Source organism: Aythya ferina, assembly GCF_964211825.1.
Source record: "Aythya ferina genome assembly, chromosome: 3".
Lineage (NCBI taxonomy): Eukaryota > Metazoa > Chordata > Aves > Anseriformes > Anatidae > Aythya > Aythya ferina.
This window is the reverse complement of record NC_140298.1, coordinates 39,766,116-39,785,736: the sequence shown is the minus strand read 5'-3', so window position 1 is coordinate 39,785,736 and position 19,621 is coordinate 39,766,116. Positions and strand designations below refer to the sequence as shown.

Here is a 19,621-nt window from a genome sequence, read left to right as displayed (position 1 = left end):
TGCACAGTCTGGCAAAGACTATGGATAACTGGAGCCACAGTTGGAAAAGGCAGCTCTCTCCCTTTTCCCAGATGAGATTCTTAACACTAGGCTTTATTTTGGCAGTCGATCACTTCTATCAAGATGCAGTTGCCTTTGGCCAAGCCTCTGGGATCTCTGCTAAGCTTTTCTCAGCCACAAATCATTTCTTCATTCAGCATGTCACTTGACATCTTTGGTGTTATAAATTAGTTCAAGAGGGTGGACACTCATTTCACCTCCTCACCAAGGGCTCAGTTCTCATGTTTTCTGAAGTTATTTATTTTTGCTTTAGGGGACAATGCAGTTTTACTCTCCCACTGCACTATCAAGAGAACAAGTCCCTTTGAGCTAAACACCTGCTTTCTTTTGGAAAGAATGATGGGAAAATGCCTTCTTAAAAGCCTCTATTTATCTACTTTCTTAATTTACAAAAAGTCCCTGATTACTCAGATCCCCAGAGATTTAGTAAAATGTTATAGCAGACCAAAGTTAAAAAGAAAACAGAAAATAAAGTACTGCCGTTCTCCTGGGCAACAGAGACAAAACCATGGCAATGTGCCCTCAAGGCTATCAGACCATTATAGTCTCCTTGAGTCAAAACCCAGTAGCAAGTGGTCTCCACTAAGAAAACAATAGGTCACTTAGGGCCTGTGAGCTCCAACCTTGGGGTTCTCTGCTGGCCAACATCTACAAGTTGGAAGCCAGCTGAGACACACCAAGTGTTACTTCCCTTTCCAGGCTCCTTATCCAGAAACTTCCCCTCAGGTTGGAAATAGAGATGGCCATGTTTGTTAGGAACTGCTCAGGATGTTCATGGAGGTTTTGGCCTGTCATGATTTCACACTTGTTCACAATTTTCTCTTTTCTGAAAGATTTAGAGAAAGGTGTCACAAATTTCAATTTTCATAAGGGCTTAAAAATGTTCAGCATCTAAATCTTGTTAAAGTCCTATTTCTCTTACTATATTTGAAAATCCTATCTTCAATTCTTTTTCCATAGCTTCTACGGTGGCAATTTTCAGACATGATCTGACTGCTGCATAGTGTTGCCATGAACTCTAGGTATACCAGGTCCCCATCCTTCTTCCATGAGCAGTGTCTTGTAGTTCCACAGGGGAGAGCTGATACTGTGGCACATCTGAGCCCTTACAGCACCAGAAGTTTTAAGTAACAGATGTTGCTTAAACATGTAACCCCATGTTCTGTGGGCTGGCAGATAAGGAGTACAAACACTCCAAACACACGTTATAGACTTGACTCGAATTTATTGTGACCTTTAGTTACACTTTTACTGTATCAGTGACTATGTCAGTCACAGACTAAAGCTACATTGTACTTCACAAACACAGTGAGGAAAAGTTAAGTTCCTGCTACTGAATCGTTTAGTCTTGGGTGATCACGCTTATAGCTTATAATCTTGATTTAAAATGTGCAGAGTGATATAGTCTACTTTGTTTCTAGCATAACTTTCTAAGATCATCATAGAACAGTGATATGGCTATAACAGTGACTCCTATACCCATAGATAATCCTAAGGGGTGGCCTGTAGTGGCTGAGATACAGAACACCCTTCCACTGCTACCTTCATGCAGCTTCTAACATCCTCCTAAAACAAGTCCTCTCTGAGGCCAAGTTATTCATCTTCCTGCTTTTCACTGTGGGCTGCGGCACATTCAGCAGTCATCTGGAATAATTAAGTCAGCATCACCTTTTTCCCTCCAACTCAACCCGAATTTGGGAAAATACCTAGAAGTTACAAAAATAAGAATATCTATTAAGAAATCACCTTAACTGATGTTTTTTTTGTTTGTTTGTTTGTTTGTTTGTTTTATCTTGTTCTGTTTGTCTGGTTGGTTGTTGTGGTTTTTTTTTGTTTGTTTCTTTTTGTTTTTGGTTTTTTTTTGGGGGGGGGGGGAGGTTGTTGGTGTTTGTTTTTTTCTTTGGTTTAGTTTGGTTTTCCTCCATGGTAATGTGCAAATTCTGATTGGATTTTCCTGGTCCCAGAATATGAAAGATTCAGGTGCAGGTCTCAAGTCCAGGGTGATTTGGATCCAGGATTAAGCCTTGGCTTTTCCCTACACAGGTAAATATTCTAAACTAGAGAGTAGTGATGGTTCTGTGGGGAAATGTTCACATTACTCTCTGTTGAATATGATGTACTTTGAAAACTAATAACTATTTATTGCATGAGCAGAAGAGAGAGATTGGCTCTGTGGAGCTGCTTCAGAGTTTAGTGATGAGAACAGAGCAGTGTTTTCAGAGAGTTGGTTTCATGCCACTCCCTTCCAAGGTGGACAGGGACCCCTGCCTTTCAGTGCCCTTTGTGCTCAGTTTCTTCATTTTCAACAGTGTGGCTGCAACAGAGATTGACAGCAAAAAATCATGGTCTGAAATCCTTAACAGATGCAGTAAAGAACCCAAAAGTATATTAGAAACTACAGCACATTGGCATTGGAATGACAGAGAGTCTAGAAAGAACTAAATATTCATGACATATTCATTGTGTATTTTCTGGCAGAGCAGAAATATATTTTCAACTCAGTCTCAGACATCACACTTTAGTAATATGAGAGTATTACTGTACAAAGTAAATGTAATGTATATAATGTATTTTTTAACTGTGTACTTTTTCATGTGTGGTTGAGAATACTGTTACTTAGAAATATTTTCCAAAATAACAACTTTAGCATCTTATGCAATTCAAAATGCTAAATAGTTCAATACACAATTGCACACCTAGATGGAAAAACAACTGCATAAGCAAAATACCAGATTTATTAATGAAATGTATGTAATTTTACGGGCATAGAAGATTTCTTACAATCACATTGTTTTTCACAAGTAACTAAACATTTTTTTTTTCTCATCTGCATTCTCACTGTTGTATTGAAACAGTTTCTTACAGTTAGTATAGCCCTTTTGTGCAAACAAACTAGATTTTAGGAGGGAATTCAAAATTAGTTGTATCTGGTGGACCTAGTTCAGCTGAGGAAATACAATATATAAAGGAATAAGAGCAAGTTGACTGCACTGAAAAAAAAAAACTTTCTTGACAATAATCACAAAAACTTGCTTGACATTAATTGTATGGACTCATAATTGTATGCTGGGAATGGTAAGAAATCTAAAAGTCTGATGGAATATGAAAATATGTACATAAAACTTTTATTATCATTTTGCTTCTTAGCTCCTTTAAAATTTTAATTGGAGTTTGACTAAAAGTTTGTAGTGACTGAGTCCAGAGGCTTCATCTAAGAAGTATTCGGGGAATCCTTTGTCTGGGATTCTGTTAGCAGAGGGAAGCCAGTGCACCGGGTAAACCCTTGAGTTTAAAATCTATTTTTGTTCAGGTAACATTTTAATTTGCTATCCTCCCACTGAATTTGGTAAGGACTTGCCTCAGAGTGGCCTGGTGCAGATTAATTTTCCAAAATTACTACATTCAGAAAAACAGCAATTCTCAAGAGCAAACACATAATCTCATACATGAAACACACCTTGGGTTTTATTCATTTCTCACTGACACAAGGTGTAATTTAGTTGTCTAAAATGGAGTCATTCATGATTTACGTCAGAAACAGGCCCACAAAGGCTATTTTTAACACAACCAAATGACATTTAATTTTTTCACATTTGCTCCACAGTGTTGTATGCATCCTCGGTGGCATTATTAAGTGGAGCTTTTCAAACAGACGAAGTATGTTACTTACTGTGGCTAAATTGTAATGAAAGAAGAGATGGCTGTTTGCCAATGAATGGTGTGTAGCTTGTAGAAGCATGTAATTACATAAATCACAAACATATGCAGAAGATGTTTTCTCTTTACATTTAACTGGTGTTGCCTGGAGCTATAGCTGCTTGCAACTCTATTTAATTACCATAATTATTTTAAATGTGTATATCTGGGCAATCTTTGAGCTTTATGAGAATGTTATTCATACCTTATCAGTAAAAATCTGAAGGGTCCTATTCTTTCCCCAAAGGGGCTGCAGTAACAAGGTTTCTCCAGATTTCAGGCATAGGGCGGTTGCAATGTTTATATCTTTATTTTGAATTACAGGTTTTTAAAAAACCCAAGCCTCTGAAACTAATCAGATTTTGAAATCTCAGTAGACGCTATAATTTCCTGGAAGGAAATTAAGCATTGTACATTGTTTGTGGAAAGAAAGTACCCGAAGAGGTCTTGATTTGCTTCTTTTACATCTTAATTTGCTGACTGTGTAAATGTTGTTTGGCCAAACAGATCGACAAGTGTCTAGGAAAGGTATTGACTGTGTTAAAATGGATACTTCCTATGGGAAATGTCAAAAGAATCTGACAGACAAGCTGGGATTTCCCAGTTAATTGTGTCAAGCAGTCAAATGAGTTAAAGTGGGGCTTTTTTTAAATTCTCTTCTGCACTAGTGTAAACCAGATTCAAATACTGAAACTAATGGAGTTGCCCTAGAAATACCACAGGATAACACATGCTTTTGGTTCTTCTCTCATTTATATGAGTTTTATATTGACTTCATGCCATTGATACTGGCCAAGTTACATGTGGCTCAGACCAATATAAATGAGGAAAGACATTAGTCCTGACATAATGGATGACTGGGCAATGTAGACATGCCTCAGTTTGCCCTAACTAAAGTAAACTGGTGGGTATCAAATTCCTCAGTGAATGCAGTGGAAATGGTAAGACCCTTGTGAATAAGAAATCTGATAGCTAAATAACCAAAAGAACAAGCAGTAGGAACCATAAGTAACTGTCATACGTAACTGATGGAGAATACTTAAATGAGTACAGATACAGAATCCTTATTCACTGAAAGACCGAGAAAGGCTGGTTTTATGTGAAGAAATAGTCTAATTTATTAGTTTAACTCTGCTTATATTAAAACAAAAACAAATGAACAACAAAAAAATGCAATATGCACGTTGTTTTGGACAAGTGAGTCCTTCATATGTTACAAAAAACAGCTGGTCAAACACCTGAGTGCAAAGATAGTAAAGTTCCAAAGGTCTCCCATTCCAGCAAACTACAAACCAGTGATTGGCAGCTCAAGAATTCTAGCTCTAGAAATAGGGTAAATATGAATAAATACCCAATGGAGAATCAGACTATACAAATACAACACTTCAACATTATTTGGTGTCAGGGAAATAGGATGATGGTTTGCATCTTGTCTTTTTCATTGTCTGCTACCATTAACCTTGCAAGCAATGCCTCCTTAAAGATCATATGTAAGTCATGAAGTCATTTTTTTTTTTGGTTATAATGTGACATGCCAGCTGTAGATTGTATGTGCAGTTCTGTGACATGGCTTAGTCTTTTCCTTCACCACCCAAGAAAGAACATACACAAAGCATTATTTTCATAGATCAGTTACTACAATTTCTCCTAAAAAATTAAAAAAATGCAGGCCTATGGAATGTCAGGGAACAATGCACTTTCCACATCAGAGAATGCTGAGTGGTTTGTTTAATAACCACAAATTATTTCAGGTAATTTGGCACCAATTTAATTGCACCCACAAGAATGTCCTCAAGAAAAACAACAAAAAAGTAACAAAAGAACCACTCCTACTACCAGCCCCATCAGGATGAGCTGAAGGCAGAATATCCATTCACTACATTATGATTAGCTTTGCTAATACCTTGTCTATCAAATCCCCATACCATGCTGTAAATGTTTCCCTTTGGTGTGTCTATGTGAAGTCATGAAAAGGGAGCTGATGGAAAGTGATAATTTTCTCATGTATTAGAATGACAGCAAAATCTTTCATATGAAGGCATACACTAAAACAGTCATTAAAAATGCTGTTTATGAACAGCTGGAATTAAAATCCAGCCAATACATTTTCACTCAATGTCTTTCATTAAAATGAAAAGCACAAGGACAAATATGGAATTTGCTAACTTTGAGGAACAATTAATCTGGATATTCCTCTGTTCTTTTCCATTTCACTTATTTCTAAATCATTGTGTGATTGAAAGACCAATGGTTGTGTCAACCTATAATCTCCGTAGTATCGGCAGCTATATAGAGGGTGATATATGTTTTGTCAGTAGGTTACAAAGCTCTTTGCTGAATAGCAGAAGAATTTGAGAATAGGAAATCCCCCCTAGTTTTGCCTCTGGGAAGAATATATCTTGGTAATTTCAAACAGTGAAGCCAAACACAGAGGTTTGGGAGATTCATTTTAAAAGCTGATATTGCAGAACTGATGTGAAATTCTGTTCAGTTCAAGTGTTTTGGGTTCTCTCAAGTACTATGGATAAACTTCTGTCTGGTCTCTCTGAAATGAATTTATTTGAAGTGTGCCAAAGGTAGTGTCATAGAAAGAACACAGTTCTTCATTAAAAAAAAAAAAAAAAAAAAAAAGCCTTCGCTTTTCTCCTCATGAAAGCCATGTTCACTATGGCTTTTTTTTCACATTGTGATTTCTGCATTGCACGAAACAGAGAAGAGCCTACAAAACTTTTTTTTTTTTGTCTTTTTTAATGTCCCTGACTGAATATAAGAAAAAAGAAATCAAATTGAATCAGCATGATTTTTTTCCATGAAATCTGGACAGAATTTTGTTCATAATCAATCAAGGATTCCTAAAAAAAAAAAGCTCAGTCCTGAGTCAAAATAGTTTAATTGTTCTCAGACTGCTGTCCATGTCTCCAGCTTTGTTTCAAATGGCTGTGGTTTTGTTTCATTTGTTTGTTTGTTTTTGTTTTGTTTTGTTGATTTTTACTTGCTCCATAAGAGTCTACCTCAGTACGTATTTACTTTATCTGCAGGTGTGCCGTAAGCAATTCGATCTTATTTTGTCGAAACCCCTTTCTTTATCATAGTATCTTTTTAGTCAGTGACTAACTACAGTTTGTTTGTTTTTTTTTTTAACTAAAAAACCCTCTCAAATCTCTAAGTGATAATAATTTTACACAATGGGCTGAATTTCAATTTTGTTTCAGTGTATTGCTTTGTATTGTGACTGTATTGCATAATTGGTGGGAAAGGAGAAAAAATAGGCTGTATGTGTTGATAATAATTCACTGACATCTGTGAGATAAACATTATTGTATAGAGATGGTTACCTAACTTCATTAAACTTTGAAATCCATAAGGTTATTATAAATTTTGCAAAACATCTAATCATCCGTAAAGGATACATGGTAAATTTCCCATCTTAAAGTTATACCCATACAATGAAAGGCTGTAGTTCTTAAGACTTGAAGTGAAAGGTGCTGGATACGATTACAAATTAAACTGTAATGTAATCTGGGCTTTTCCAGTCAAGTTTTCCAGTGAAAGTTGAAGTTGGCTAATGATTTCTTTCCTGTGCACTGCCCTAAGGATCCATTCTGTTTCTCCAGGGCACCTTGGCAAGAGACTTGCAGATATTTTAAACCCCTAATTAATGTCAGGTATTTCACTTCACTTTTATTTTTAAAGCATGAAAAAAAAATAATTGTTAAGCCAAAGGAGAAAAAAAAAAAAAAAATTCCATTTGCCATTAATTACAGATGTCAGACAGCCACAAATATAGAAATGGTCAGCTGCAGGTGTAACTGAGTTTGTTGTGTAATGCACACTCTGTTCCTATAACACTACTAAAAATGGTCTGTCTGGCTAATAAATAGCACTACCAGTACATAGTAAAAGGTGAAAATTAATGTGAATGCTGCTGGTGAGTTAGTTATATTAACAAGCCAATCATGTAATATTAGCAGGTATAAGGGCAAAAAGCATAAAGTTTTAAGAGCTTCTGAAAAAAATTTAATTCATTTCAATGTTGTAAATTTAAATTCAGTGCTATCATCTAACTTTATTTCTTTACATTTAGGATGAAAAATACCTGGGATTTTTTAAATTAAAGCCACTATCTGCATCTCAAAAAAATAAAAATAACAAGCTTTGGGTACAACCCTGCATATATCACTGTTATCTCAGATACTTTGCTGGTAAAGCCCTGTTGTCTCTATCAAAGTTTCTGGCCTGGAAGCGATAGCCTTTGATAGCTAACTGATAGAGAACTGATAACCCCTTACTGATAGTTAAACTTTTCCCACACCCAGAGCAAGAAGAAAGTGCAATCTAAAATGGCAATGAATAGTGGAAGATAATAAACAAAAGACTAATTGATTTCTTCTACCTAGCCACAGAGCTATGTCTGACCAGCAGCCCATATGTCCTCTTAGTGATGCTGTGTTTTACTTTGGAAAACTTTAAGACCAGAGCACATAACCTGTGTTCCCTCCCCAAGCTTCCTTCCAGATACTGTCAGCAGCTGAGAAAGTTTTTGAAATAAGGTCATCTTGATCATTATATTTAATAACCAGAAACGGATCTACCAACTCCAAAATATCTAATCCTTCTCTGAATCCACTATGGTTTCTACATCATCCAGTGTCAATGAGCACCACAATTTAATTGTGTGCTGTGTGAAACACAACATGCTGTGAGTCACAGCATTTGCTAGGATGGTTCTTAGATCCCATTTGTATGTCCTCAAAGAGTTACTGTTGTGTGTAGTCCTAGAACAGCTTCCTCTCTATCCTGCACATCTGTGGAGAAACCACATGCAGTCTGCCCCAAGATGATAAGTAGGATGATGGGAATCTGCCTGATGAGTAACATATTTTGTGGGTTGTTTATATTTGAGTCAAACGTACTAATTCCCCCTCTCTGTCTTCCTCTCATTCTTTTAATTTTATTCTTGGCTGCAGAAAAATCACTAAAGAAAAATGTACCTTGAAAGGCTGACTATTATGCTTGGCAAAGCTTTGTTATGTTGCTGTGCTTCAACACCATATTTGATCTGAACTTGTTTTTAGGAGATAAATAGATTTAAGAAAAAATTAATTGGAAATATTTCTATTTCATGTATTAGTTGGTAATACACATCAGAGGGTTAAAAAAAAAAAAAAAAAAAAAAGACAAATATCTATCAACCATAAAAACACATCTGCTCCCAAAACTAGTTCTCTGAGTTCCTGTGGAAAACTTCACAATGATACGACATTCCTAACCTGCCTAAGCAAGAGCACATTGAAGAGCTGATAGTCATTTTATGCTGTCCTATATCTCAGAAATTATTTCAGTGAAAATTTCCTATTTCTCACAGTCAGGTGTGTATGACTTTGTTTTATAATTGCAGTCTGGCAGGTACTGAAATTAGCTGCATGTTGCATGAAGGAGGGGAAGAGGGACGCAATTTGATTTATTATATATTTACAAACTAATGTTAAATTAACATCTTGGTCAAGTTAATGTCTAAACTGGACTTCAGTAGAAGCTGAATAAATCCTGTAGTTGTTTTGTTACTGTTTGCACCTGTGACCAAATGTAACTCCTCTAAGAGTGAACATGCTAGTTGAAAATTTTCTTGTCTCCAGACAGATCCCTTCTGCAGCTTTGAAGCACCTCAGCTTGATTAGGAGTACTGCTGCCCAAGACCAATCAATAGTTTCCAAATGTGGGGCCAGAAGACACAGATGCAGGTTGGGAACCTGGACCCAGCAGGTTAGTTCATCTCCCCACCACCACCACCATGCACACATTCACGTGGGGTTTGGTTCTTATGTGCTTAAAACAAGTGGAGGAGGGGGAGGCTTTTTTCATGCCAAGAAGGTGGCACAGCACCCACTAAGAAAGGCAACATAATGCAGAGTAGAATTTGTCATCTCTATGTTTAATAGTTGTTTGGGGAAATGGCTGTGATTTTACAAGCCAGCTTCAGTAAACCAGACAAAACTACTCTTGGTGGTCTATGCTCTGAGTAGCATTTCAAAGCTGTTAAATTTATTTATATTGAATATGATTGATGAATTAATATACAATTGATGAATATATTGAATTTATTTATATTTATTTATATATTTATTTATTTATATTGAATTTACCCTAGACAAACCCAGCTGAGATGCTGCAAGGTGGTTTAGGATGAGCCATCCTTTGCCAGGTTGGATGGGGTTTTGGGCAACCCAGTCTAGTAGAAGGTAGGGCAGGGGAGTTGGAGATAGATGATCCACAAAGTCCTTTCCAACCTAAACCATTTTATGATTCTATAGGTATCATCCTGGAAAGAAAGGACAAGAAGATGGGATACCATAGTGTACCTGATACCACAAGGAAACAACCTCAAAAGTGCCCAGGAGTGGTAAGATCTTGCAGGAACTGCGTTATCTCCACTGCTGCCTGAGATGAACCAGTGCTCCTTCAACAAACCAGATTGCAGTAAGATAGCTAATCACTTCTGCAGCATTAATGCTAACCTAAAGTAAAATATTTCATGATTACCTGTTACTGCTCAAAATGCAAGTATCTGTGAGATGTGAACTGAATGACAGAGAGCCAAAATAGCTTGGTATTGCATGAGAGGGAGAAAGAAAGCATATCAAAGATGTGGTTTTGTTTCTATGTCTGCTTTGTATTCTGGAGTTAGTAGTAGCCACAGAAACAGTTTACTGTTATACTTACGAAGGAAAATAGTTATAAATCATAGCTCAGTTCATAATGTCTACAAAGTGTACCTAAAAGTTATCACTGTCCTAAAAAAACTTCCACTCTAGATAACTGTATTCCACAAATGGTGCTTCCTATTTCAGTCTTCAGTTGTAACTGAAATGGCAGAAAACACCCCCAAGAAAACATCATTGTTATATCTCTATGAATTATAAGGTGTTTTTAGAATCCTTTAAGAAGTAAGTGTTAGCTGGCCCAAAAATACCAGGTGAAAAGAAACACAAGAAGAATCGTTAAGTTAGACAAGGTATCTTTTGCAAAAAGCTTTGCTAAACAATTATATGTATGAATGCTGAAGTAACCTAGTATTTTTCATGTGTGCCATCTCTACATTCTTCATATTTCTGTTAACTTTTGACTAGCTTCTTTTCCAGAAAAAGAACAGGACTTTGACCTACCCTGCCACAGAGAAAAAAAGGAACAAGTTGAGAGTGAAATGCTATTTTCTAAAACAGTGGAAGCAAAAAGTGAAAAGAAAAAAGTGGGAAAGGGACAGGGGACACTCGTGGGGAGGAGGGGAGAGAGTAAAAAGGAATGAGTGAATGAGAAAATGAAAGGGGAGAGCGTAGTGAAAGTTCTTATAGGCAGATAAAATGAAGTAGCCTTAAAAAGGAGAATACGAAAATGAGTCAGAAAGGTAGTAACAAAGATAAAGAGACGGAAAATAGTCATAGGCACAAGTGAAAGAGAAAATAAAAATACATAAATACAAAAACAGGAGATGGAAGGAGATCTAAAGACAGGAAACAGGAAAATGTGGGAAAGAAACAAGAGACAGTGATATTTAATTAACATATGTCGGTATGTTACTTCAGAGGGAAGTAAACACAGACCAGTCATGCCAGTTAGGGTTACAGGATTGGAAAAGAGAAGCAAAGTCTTACTTTCTTCTTTTTTTCTTTTAAATGATGTTCAAGGCTTTCTAGCCTTTTCTTCTGTAAAGGATAAGCTTAGTGAGTGAGGACTAAGAAGAAATGTTTAAAACACGTAAAGCAGATACTAGGTGCAGGCTTTCTCAGCAGGGATTGCAGCAAACACAGCAGAGCATAGTATGGGTGCTGACATCTCCAAATCATTCTGCAGTTCTAACCTTCTTTCCTGGTGGTTGTAGAGTTTATCCTTATTATGGTATCTTTTACAGAACAAAGAGCCAGGCGGGGTTGTCATGCGTTACACTGCTTTTTATCACTGCAGAAGGTTTTAAGCAATCCTAGTACTTGATATTCTGGTGTTGTGGGAAGACCCATCTCTGCAGTGATGAGGTGGGTCAGACTAAACCAGGCAACAGGCTGCCAGATGCAGGCAATCAGTATAAAACAGATTCTTTATCCTCTGTTTTTAAGCTCATATTTTCATGTCAGGGGTCACACAGTATTGGTGTGGTCACTGCTTCAAAATAATTTTGTAAGCAGTTTTAATGCATGACATTTTAAAACATGAATTGAAAGCTCTTCAGTGAATGTGGGTTGGAGAGCAGTACTTTGTGCTGAAGTGAAGTGTGTTACAACTAGGCTATTGCCCTGGAGTGATGAGGAGAGGCAGTGGGACCTGCCAGCAGCAGTTTTTCCTGGTTTAGGAGGAGCAGACAGTCCTCCACAGAGCCACGGAGGTCACACCTGCAGCCTAAGGAAGGACCAAGACATCGACCCGTTTTTCTGAGTATTTGCCATATTTGATTTCCAAGTGGCAGTGGCCAGGAAAAGGGTAGTTTTTATAGGTCTAAATTAAAAGATCCATTGAGTTTGAAAGTGTCTGCTAATTCTATCCTTTTTTCTTAAAGAAGGCTTGGAAGACTTAGGATACTATGTGCCAATTCCAGGCTATGGCAGCAAGTGGAAGCATCAACACCAGTACCACAAAACTCAGCCCTTATAACGGTAGGTGAAGTCTCCTGATCAGCAGAGGGGAAATCCGTAGGAGACTGAAACCTTTTTTTCCTTGGGCCAAGAGGAAGTCTCCATCCACAGCATCTGGAATATTTCTAATGTGCAACCCAAACATAATAAAGGTGTGAAGGCTAAAAATGGGAAACACCTACCACAGCTCCAACAGCCAAAGCAAACAGAAAAGAGCTCAGAAGTTATGGCTTCCAATAGCTTGTTCCTCAGACCTTTTCATATTTTGCTGACGTCCTCACAGACACTGTGACCCATGTACGTACCAAACCCCAAATGTGTCTTAAAACTAACCTAGAAAAAATAACACAAAAGCCTTAAGGATCAGAGGCAGCTCCTTGCCCTAGGCTCAGTACTACATTAACATGCTTTGCTTTTTTGTTGCTTTTTCTGTTTCTTTATTCTTTAATTTGGGAGGGGGAGTCAGTTGTTGTTTCATCCATTCATATTCTTTTGTCTGTCGTTTGCACATTACCGAACAAAAAGTCTGATCATAGATTTTGTTTTGCTCTATAGTTCAATGAGAGAAGCTATAAAAATTAAATTAAATTTTCATTTTCTTGTTTCAATGCTAAAAGAGAAAACAACCAAAGAATTAATGTGGGCAATAATCTGATTTTTCCAGCAGCAGCATCATTCTCAGGGAGAGTATTAGACTGCTACTTGATTTAATATCTCCAATTTACTGTGATTCATTATTTTCAGAGACAATCCTGACAAGTAGATTGTGTCTTTACTGTTCTCTCAACATTTCTAACAATAATCTGTTTACTACATTTTCATCTAGAAAGGAAAAGAAAAAAGAAACAATAAGTTAAAACTCTCACATTGATCTCAAACAGCAGAAAAATGATGCTTGTAGATTTGTCCACTTGAATAAAAAATTGAACTGAGATCTACCAGGCAACCATCTACAGTACATGTAAGATCTAGTCAGGTACTGGCTGTTGTGGAGAACTGAATGCATTTGGAGGAAAGCGGTAGTTTATTACAGTGAGGCTGACAGTGCAGCAACAAACCACCATCTCCTCTTTGTATCTGCAGACACATGCAGAGGCATACCTTGCTGCTCATGTGTATTATCAGAGTGCCACTTATTATTGGTGCCACTGACTATGATGCAGCCAGTTTGTCTAAAATGATTTCTCAGATATAATTCAGCTTTTGAATTTTCAGGTACCTCAGTTTTTCCATTCCTCATTTAATTCCAAGTTTAAACATTAGCGAGCACACAAACCTGTGAAAAGAAGTCAGCATGTTTACCTCTTGGTAAATTTCTTTCACTAACGACTATGGCACTCAGATTGCATTTGGACACAGGTTTGGAATCAGGAAGTTTCTTTCCAGTGGATTTCACTTGGCTAAACTAAAAGTAATCACAAATTCCTCTAAATTTGAACTCAATAACAAGCTGTAAAAATCATACTTCGCTTTAAAACAACCTTGCTCTCAGCCACAAACTTTTTTCAGCATGTGCTCACATCTCCAACTTGCAAGCACTGAGCTCAGTGGGGATGATCCAGAAAAATGTTCACATAAATGTTTGATTTCAGGTCCTGTTGAGGGCCAGTTCCTGAAAACAGAAAGCTAATCACACATTAGACTACTTTATTAGATCAAGACGGATGTGTCCATACCATGCTGACAAGCATTCCCACCTGGCAATGGGGCAGACATCTCTTACAGGCTCCATCCCCCACACAGCTATTTTAGGACAGGTTAGGGACCAGTAGTGGGTGGGGGTTATTATGTGAAAAGAAGGTCAGAAGTTTTCCTGCTTGCTTAAACCAGCTAAATCTGTTTTTAATCTGTGAAAGCACACCAAATACTCTGCTTGGAGAAAAAGGTATGTTGTATTTTTTCTGACCACTGTTTTCCCCAGTGGCAAGTTTCTCCTTCAAAATGATATCCACTGCTTTGTTTATAGGACTGTACAGAAGGATTTGCATGGGTTAGTGAGGGGAGGGAATACTCACATTTGCAGAAACACAGGATCCGTTAAAGCACATGAGGCTCTGGTGGTTCCCCTCCCCAGCTGCTACTAAGTTTATTTGCAGCCTGCAGCCTGAAAATGGGGCTGTGGCCCATCTGCACCACGTATGTGGGAATTCCTTTCCACTATTGCTGCAGAAGCATGGATCCAGGAGACGCTCCTCTAACCTCCCCTCAAATTCCCCTGCAAGCTGACCTAATCGGAGCCAGAGCAGACGCCACCAAAGACCACAGCGTCCCAGGGAGGGGGCTGGGGGCCGCGCTGCACCACTGATTCTTCCAGGTTCCCTGCTGTTTCCCTCCCTCTGCTGCGGGGTTAAGCGGCGTAGCAAACCTTGTGTGGGCCACTCTGCATGGAGCGGGTTTCACCCTTAGAGCAAAACCAAGTTTCATGCTGGATGGTGGGGCAGGAGTGGAAGATCAAAGAGGAAAATTCAGTTGGCTGCAACACATGTTCTGGATCTGAACCTTTCCCACTTAAGCTGCAAAGCTCACGATCGCTGCATAATGGTGCTGGCTTTGAGGGGGTGTCATGTGTATCAGGAAGAAAAATCAAAGAGCAGTATTGAGACTTGTCTTTTACCCAGGAGGAAAAAGTTAGTTTCTTCATATATCTTGTGCCTGTCTGAAAGATGCTAGGAAGGGCTGTCCCAGAGTGGTGAGGGCAAGGACCTTCTATTTTAAAACCTCTGTTAAGGGGAAAAGGTCAGGTACAGGAGGACAGGAAAAAGGAGAGATGAAAATTAGCGAAGGTAACTGCAAGCAAAACCATTTGTTAAGGGGTTGGTCTTGGGAAGATAGAAGTTGAAATTTTGAGTGTTTTTTTACTGTTACACACATATGAGAATAAGCATTTAAAAAGGCTTATGTGAATAACCAGGAGAACGCTTCAAAACAAATGATTGTGTAGTACAGGCAGAGCAAATGTCTGCAGGCAATTAAAATCTACCTGCAGAAGTTTTTAGACACTTCAGCAGATATGTAAACACTCACTTTCATGTATACCTATCTGTGGCTCAACTGAGTATTTGGCCAATGAGGCCAACTCTGCCCAGAAGGCAGTCACTTTTAAAGCAAGCTGTGACCTCTGGATCAAAAATAATAAAGTCACATGCTCAAGAATAGTAGACAGTGATGGGCTCACATTTTCACTTTAAGCCTTAGGTTTGTTTTGTTAATGTTAACTTCTTTAAGGTCCTTTAATTTTTTTTATTATTTTTTTTCTGTAGGAGATTTTGTTCTTTTTCATATATTTTTTTTTTTTTTTCTCAACAAAATGTTCATCATTGTCCAATGTATTTTTAATAGAATAGTTCATTTAGAAGGGTTCCACTTCAGGGCTAGACAAAATTTAAAGCTTATTATTAAGGGTATTATCCAGCTGCCTGCTGAACACTGACTTTTTTTTTTTTAAAAATGATGGCATGTAAAAGCACATTAAATTTGGCAAAACTGTTTTTCTTTTCCTAAGTAAATGCATAGGTACTGAGGTCTAATTCATGGCTGTGGAAACTCCTGCCATGGCCCCACACTTCATATTTTATCCACACTATTTCTCCAGGAGATATTCTGAAGAGAGTTCCACATATGTCCTTTTAAAACTCCCAACTCTTGACTTTGGATGTGGTAAGTGCTGGGGTCAAACTCCTACAGAAAGGCTGGTGAACTTGCAGAGAGGAATGGAGCTTTCAGATGTTCAACACCTCCCAGAAGTGCTTGCTGGGAAGACACCTGAGTCTTCCTCTCCTACCTGCAGCTTGATCACGTTCTTGCTGTCCCTATTTCTGTTGTGTCTCACCAGTTTTCTTGATCACCTTAAAGGAAAAATGCTAGTTTTTTTTGTTAAGGACTTGGACTTGATATCATTACGTGACTTTATTTCTCAAGAATAGATGAAAAGGGAATGGTCAGCCTCAGAGTATGGGAGTTTTGCCTGTAAATAACATTCTGTAATACCTATCCTGTTTGCCATAATAAACCAAAGTCTAGTTCTCCATCTGGTTTTCTGAGGGAAAGTCATTATTCACCCTGGTATTAGCCACTACCTAATTTATTTCTTTTCTATGGTTGTTAGTATTGAATCAAACTTTGTTTCTAAAGTTTGGAGGCACGAAAGATGGTTTTAATATAGGTTGTAATTATGTATTTTACCTCAAGCCACTGGGGTAATACAAACATGTATTTGCTCAAGGGTCACCAGAGAAGTGCCTGAGAGGACCTAAAGATTTTAAATGGAATTTGATTCACATTCATGTTCAAGAATTTAGATGATCATCTTATTAGAACAAGTAAAGCCTTAAAATATTGAACTGAAAATCTTGTAGGAAAAAGCTTGCTTGTGGTATTAGCAAAAATTCTTCGTCAGGGCAAAAATTCTTGGGAAGTGGACTTCCTCTTATAATTTTACCACTTCTTTATTAAATTTAGGAACTACAAGCAAAAGGAACAACTTAAACCTTTTGGCTTTTAATTCAAAATGGTTCAAGCTAAGTAATTGGGCCTTGTATTCACTATAGAAAAAAAGTGTTTCAGAGGTCTAGCATTAACCTCAACCAGCTAACTTGTATGACAGTTACAAATTTGTGTTTCTAGGATTCTACCTCAAGTAAATACTTGTTAAGCATATGTGTTCTTTGTAGTGATGTTTAGAGTCAAAATGACTGCCTTGCTTCTGCTATATGTATCTTGGAGCTGGATTTTTCTATGAATTCAGTGGGAGCTTGTTACCACGTTAAATGCCCAGCTTTCATTAAATCCACACCTGAAGGGTGAGTAAATGAATCCTGAACTTTGCATTTGAAGGTATGCGTACTTTTCATGGATTTTTGCCAATTAGATTCTAGATTTAAAGAGACATTGTGATAACCTTAACCACACTGTGGCTAGACCAAACCTCAATGATCTTGTTCCTAGGGGCACTGCTCTTTGAAGTGGCATCACTGACAGTTTTAGCTACTGTAGGTATTTATGAGGTACAAAATGATAAAGTAAACAGGCATTAAATGTGATTTTAATGGCATAAGCCTCACCAGACTGGATTATATTCTTACGCTCCAAGTATTTATTTTCTCAAGTAGTTTTATTTTCTCTTGGTTCTTTTCTGTTTTAATTTTCTTTTTTCTTTTTTCCATAAATCTGCCCCAAAGAAACATAGAAGCAGAGCTTGCTTCTGTTTAGGAGATCTCTAAAAACTCAGATATAAGTATTTACTATGACTTGAACTTGCAGCTCTTAACTAGTGCTGTTTACTCACCAAAGCATTTGGAGGAATATCTGTGCATTATCCTCATTGTTTTTCAGTGTTCTGCTTTGTTTGTTGGTAATTTATTAATGATACTTGTGATTTATTACTGTTACTTTATAGATTATGTGCAAATCAGTGACAAAGCACTATGTGGACCATGCCTTGTTATTCATAAAAGCATTCAAGAAGCCATGAAAATCAGTTAAGCTTGAACCTATTCAACGAAAGAGCGTAGTGCTGTCTATTGATCAGTAGCCTTTAGATATGTAATGAGTAGTAGTACTTTGGACACTGTCAAATAGTGTTTTCCTTTCGATCTGATAAAGTACACTTTTTTTCATTAATGGTCTGAGGTTTGACATAGACCACTCTTATATTGGTATTTCTTTCAGCTGTAGTATTGCAGTGAACTTAAATGGCCAAGGCAGATAAATATTGTTAGAAAACTTGGTATTTTCTCTTCCAATAGAGTTTTAGCCATTGAGTTAACACTGATCCAACTTTTATATACAGCAGAAAATTCAGGGCCTGCAAATAGTTTACAGAATACATTTACAGCTAGTGTGCATATGTGCATATCATACACTGTATTTCTCTCTCAGAAATGACTAACTTACATACAGATTTGGATTGCAGGTGTCTAATTTCTTTACTAATACAGAAGTTATTCTGAATTTCTTATTAAGCAGGCAAATGGTATATAATTTTAAGTCCTCATTTTTTGTTGGCTTGAAAGGTATTTTGTTTCTGTTCCCAATATCAGGACATGATTTCTCCCCTCTTTGCAGTAACAGAGCTGGCTTGTAGGTAGAAAGATCCTACTTTTAAATTAATAAAGGTGAAGACAGAGCTTGTGTTGCAGCAGAACCCAAGTCTTACATCTGTGTCAGTCTCAGAAGGTTATCCCGATTAATACCAGCAGCCAGGCATTTTAGAGTAACACGTGTTCGGAGTTATGCTTCTCTGAGTCAGAGGGTGAATCTGTCCCTTTCCTCTCTGCTTCGGTCCCTTAAAAAATAAATAGATAAATAAATAAATAAATAAATAAATAAATAAAAACATAAACAAAAGAACATTATAAATATTCAGAAGAATAAGCCCAGTAACCTACTTTATTAACAGGATTAGGGGCAATAAACTTCCAGCAGCTTGTTTTTCTGGATGTTAGTTTTCTAATGATCCCTTCAATGTTTGCTCAGGTTATCTACATTCATATTAGTTCCTCTCAAGCGAGTGTCATTTCAGCAATAGAAGCCATAACCTCTGGGTGTACATAAGAACAGTGATAGTAGTTTGAGCAACAGTGCCGTGGTACATCAAATAAATTCAAGGTTCTGTTAAACTCAAGTTTAATATTTTTTTTTGGCAGTGTTTGCAGTTAGAGGGAAAATTCAGTGACACATCTAACACTGAGAGCAAGACGATGTCTTTGACCCAGTGTTTTCTGCCTTTCAAATACATGAGTTTTCAGTCCCCTACCATTTAAAAAAAAAAAAAAAAAAAGGCAGAAATGCTATAGTAGGCAGACTGGAAAACTGGAAAGGCTGGGAGACAAGGGAAATTAAGTATTTATTTATTAGCTTTTATTTGAAGCTACTGTTTTTCAGGCTCTGTGGAACGTGTTTGAGTTTGACTCTGTTCTTGTATCAGTTCTTTTCTTCCAGCAAAAATTTCTCAGTGGGTCAAGCAATAGTGACAATTTCAGCTCACAGACAAAAACTGTTTGCTGAGGTGGATGAATTGTGACTTATCTGTTGGTTTAGCTACAAATTTCAGGACAGAAGGCCTGTAATTAATATTTTGACCGTTTTTCAATCTTTCCAGTTCTGTAAAAATTAATACAATTAATTCCCATCTTAAACAGTTAGCAGATTCAATGGTTCTCTTGGCAACACTGTAACACGGTGACCACCTAAATAGTAAATGAAAACATAGCTAAAAAAAAAAAAAAAGTCAAAGCTTAGAAACA

The 19,621-nt window shown here is 37.3% G+C and overlaps 2 long non-coding RNA genes across 4 annotated transcripts in view; one reads left to right on the top strand and one right to left on the bottom strand.

Moving 5' to 3' along the window:
• The window catches only part of LOC311433481, a 153,726-nt gene that overhangs the window by 93,612 nt on the left and 40,493 nt on the right, over positions 1 to 19,621 (top strand). For 2 of the 3 annotated variants that reach the window (XR_014690772.1, XR_014690773.1), the window contains 2 exons: positions 9,393 to 9,519; positions 10,068 to 12,398. This is a non-coding gene — a long non-coding RNA (uncharacterized lncRNA). The remainder of the gene's footprint in view (positions 1 to 9,392; positions 9,520 to 10,067; positions 12,399 to 19,621) is intronic. The other variant, XR_014690771.1, reaches the window with a different exon arrangement.
• The window catches only part of LOC311433485, a 90,806-nt gene continuing 88,111 nt past the window's right edge, over positions 16,927 to 19,621 (bottom strand). Inside the window, exon 7 of the long non-coding RNA XR_014690777.1 lies at positions 16,927 to 18,660. This is a non-coding gene — a long non-coding RNA (uncharacterized lncRNA). The remainder of the gene's footprint in view (positions 18,661 to 19,621) is intronic.